Source organism: Acyrthosiphon pisum, chromosome X, assembly GCF_005508785.2.
Source record: "Acyrthosiphon pisum isolate AL4f chromosome X, pea_aphid_22Mar2018_4r6ur, whole genome shotgun sequence".
In the NCBI taxonomy this organism is placed as follows: Eukaryota; Metazoa; Arthropoda; class Insecta; order Hemiptera; family Aphididae; genus Acyrthosiphon; species Acyrthosiphon pisum.
This window is the reverse complement of record NC_042493.1, coordinates 110,634,459-110,638,777: the sequence shown is the minus strand read 5'-3', so window position 1 is coordinate 110,638,777 and position 4,319 is coordinate 110,634,459. Positions and strand designations below refer to the sequence as shown.

The 4,319-nt window shown below is 33.9% G+C and overlaps 1 pseudogene; it reads right to left on the bottom strand.

Moving 5' to 3' along the window:
• The window catches only part of LOC115033212, a 15,576-nt pseudogene that overhangs the window by 10,462 nt on the left and 795 nt on the right, over window positions 1-4,319 (bottom strand).

Here is a 4,319-nt window from a genome sequence, read left to right as displayed (position 1 = left end):
CACTGTTAACCACGGTTATCTACTCAGGTTGGTTCTATACCGCTATGCTGCCTGTGTATATCAATTGTCTATGAGGCATCAATGCATCATAGACCTATAAAGATATGGGTATCCCTAACTATTATAGCTATTTCTTTCCAACAACAAAGGTCAGACGGTGTTATTAAAAAATCTCAAATTATTGAGAACCGCTCACAGTAAATATTTTAAAAACAAGTCCATATTGCTATATTATTTACTACCAGTCGAAATTAGGAACTGAGAGTCCAGTGTCGTCTCAGACTATTTATGTGCATACGCTGCATACCCCGTGCGCACGCCTATGATCACTAAGTAATATATTACAATTTAAATTGCTCATTGATCACTTTATACCTAATTAAAATATCAATTAAAACCCAACAGATGCCCTAACGATAATTATATCCTTACTATTAAGTTTAACAATAGATTCATTTAAAATAGTGAAACTCACAATAAAAAGTCAGTTCTCCTAAACGAAAATAAAATATTAAATTTTCATTAAATATGTTTTGCGTGAGTCAGAGAGACAAAACAAATAGTGGTCTTGTAACCTGTTACATTATAATTAATTATATTATATTAGTGACTAATAAATATAAGATAATGATTAGCTGACTATTGAATTCTTACACGAAGACTCCCGGGTTTGGTGCCTTGCGGCTACAACCGCGGACCTCACATTAGCGCTGTGCGCTAGTCGAGAGCCGCGGAGGTTCACGGCCGACGTACGGTGGCCCAGTACGCCAGCCGCGCGTCGTCTAAGGACCACGAGCACCGGGACCGAGGTCCCGTACCATGAAGACAGGCCGAGTGCCGCCTGAATTCGCCTGGTCCGGCTGTGCGCTATCTCCACACCGAGTATTTCTGGTAATACCCAACCTCCGGTGATACTACACCGGTATAGCGGCTAGACGCCCGAGAGGAACCGACAACTTACCAGAGACTCGCATCCCCGGAAGGTTGCGGCCATTCATCAGAGGTTTTCGCCTGTCTGCGAGAACTTAAATAAGCATCCATTTGACATAACCACATAGTATTCGTATGAAAACTGCCCCCACGATTCCTACCGGCAACGGACGCCCAGGGGCGTGAACCATCTCTGGACGCCCGCGGTGAGCGGCGTCGTTGCCGACGGGGCTCCGCTCACTCCCGTGGTACTGGAGTGCCTCCAGTAGACTGTCACCCCCTTGGAAGCTACCAGTATAGCCCGGCAAAAGACCAGGCATTGGTTGGCCTTTATCGCGGACGGTCGTCCACGAGGTGCGAAACTAATCTTGGCCACCACCCTTTCGAACCATCATCAGTAAGGACCCGTATCTTTGGGTCAGTCTGGCCAGACGCCCCGACCCGGTGCCTGCCGAGTCGTTGACGCCCAGCCCAAACTAATGTCAGTTCTGCCTTTCAATCTAAAGGTGGGACATTGTGCGGCGACCGAGCTCGCCTACCGACTTAGGGACTCGTAAGGAGACGAGCCATCAGAGGCAGACCAGAGTCACTCACCGCTGTGCCCCGGAGACATGTACTGGACTGACTAACACTGAGACGCTCGGCAACTGGACGGGGCAAGCCCCGACGTCCGTGCTTTCAGCGCGTGCTAAGAGCACCACTGCCAGGCACGGTGGACCTGACAGTCACCCTACCCCGGACGAGGGGCATCCCGTCCGGACCACGGATCATTTGATCGAAGCTGTCCACGGCCTGTTATTAGTTATTCACAGGCTACCCGACTCTGCCGAAGCAGAGGGAACCGGGCGTTCCCCTATCCGCAACCTGGGGACGCGTTCTGTACCGTCCGTCAACGGTTAACGAAAGCAACAGTACTCGGCTGAGGTTTCGCTAGAATATTGAATTCTTACAGTAATCGACAACAATCGACCATTTTACCACGATTATACCGTATAATACTATATTATATTATGGTAAACGGACATTTCCCCCCATTTTTTTTTTTTTAAATTTATTATTAACTAATAATATTGAATTTAATAATACAATATTATTTATTATTTTCTATGAAATTATTTTTTTTTAATTAAGTATAAAATACATAAATACATATTTTGACTTTCATAAATATTATAGACTGTAAATTTATATTGTTTCCATAATATACCATTGTCAAAAAAAAAAAATTATACATACCTAAACACCTATATATAATAAAAATTATAAAACATTTTAGGTACTACTTATATTTATCTACTTGTATTTTAAATGAAGGAACAAATTCACTTTACTTTCACGCGGTTTTTGATTTTTTTTTAACATGTATTACAACGATCTAAGTATGATAGTGCAAAATAAATTTGCAGAAATTGTTATTTTGGAATTTATATATTTCCGATTCTCTGTTTTTACGCAAACACGCAACGTTGCGATTTACCGCGTTGCACCGGTGCCTTGTTAATATAGGTACTATATATTTAAAAATTTTCAATTGACTTTTTATCTAATTATTAATTTTTACATAATTTTTAATACTTAGGTATATAACTTATATTTACAGTATATGTTTAACGTACTTATATAATATATATAATAGTACAAAGTGCTGAAATGCACCTCCTTACCCGACCATAGGTAACACCGTAAGTGTGAAGTGTCCGTGTTTCGCACTTTTTATGCTCGAACGTACAATAAGTGACCTAGAACCAATTATATAGTATATACTAATAAAGTATGACAAATAGCCGTTCCCTAAGTCAATCAGTTTCGATCAACAAATTCCTAAAATAAAAATGTATTAATTGTGATGAAAGTCTAACGAAAACATTACATCTTTATATTTTATAAAGTATTAATATACCTAATACATATAGGTATCGTATATTTTTTAATTTTTAATTAAACAATTGTTTTAATTAATTATAGCATTATATGATGAATTTAATATATTTTTTTATAATATTTGTTGGCAATAATTTAGTCGAATGTAAAAAATAATACTCACCCTATTTAAGTGTGATAATAACAATTAATAATTTACTTACATCATATTTATATTCAAATAAATATTAATATGAAACAATATTGATCATTGATTGTTCGTAGACCTATAGCCAAGTAATAAGTTATATTAAACTTGGTTTGTAATATTAATGAGTTAAAAATTGTTTCTAACTCTCAATTTGTTAAAGTGTTAATGCAGAAATATCTAATGGTACCTAGTGTGTAAAAAAAAAAAAAAAAAAAAAAAATCAATAATAAATTACATATTCATTTGCGTAATATTATACATTTATATCAATAGGAAAAATAATAAAAGGCTTATGGATATAAATAAATCATCGTGTTAGCTTGTGATGACCATGGTTGGTAATATTGACAATTATTTCATTAATTTTACCTATATTAAAATAATTAACAAATGGGTTGGTTAATATGACCTAAATTACCTCGTAGTATTAATAATCAAATTATTGACCGTATATTAATGAACAGTTTGTAGATTCAACCCAACTCTCTCTAAATAATACCTAGATATTTCTCTGGGTGATATATATGGGTACCGAGGTTACACGAATCGCTGTAAACAAATACCTATGTCCAGTTTATACTTTTCCATGTAAATCGCGGCATGGGTGTATTTTGTGTTTTTGTGCTCGTATATTAAATAATAACGGAACAAAATTAATACGCGTCTGATATTACATTGTTGTGAATATATTAAAAAAAAAAAAAAAAAAAAAAAAAAAAAAAAAAAAAAAAAAAAAAAAAAAAAGTTAAAAATATGATCTTTTAATAAAATATTTTTTTTTTTTTTTAAAAAAAAAAAACTTGAAACTATGTGAAAAAATATTTTCAAAAAACATTAGGTAATACTTTTTGAAATAATGAGTGTTTCATGATAAAAGAATCACCTTGTGTATACAAAAAAATTACATACCTACCACGATATCGAAGTTTATAATAATAATTGAATATAAATTAAAATGTAAAAAAAAAAATTTAGTAGGGGAGGTTAGAAAATTAAATTATGGGGATTATATTACATATTTTAACTTATTTTAACTTGATAAAAATTCAGTACAAAATAATTTATTATATATTATTACCTACTTGGCTACATAAAACACAAAGTGTAAAATGTAATACCAAAATTAAAACAAAATGCTTATTAATTTAACTCTTAAAAATTATTATAAAATAAAATAAAATAAAATAATAGTTCTTTACATAATTATATTAGCCATTAGGTATACTATTATTAACAATAAGTGCCAATATACAAATATTATAGATATAAATCAAAATCTTATAAAATATATCTATTAAAGTACAAAAACCTTAATATT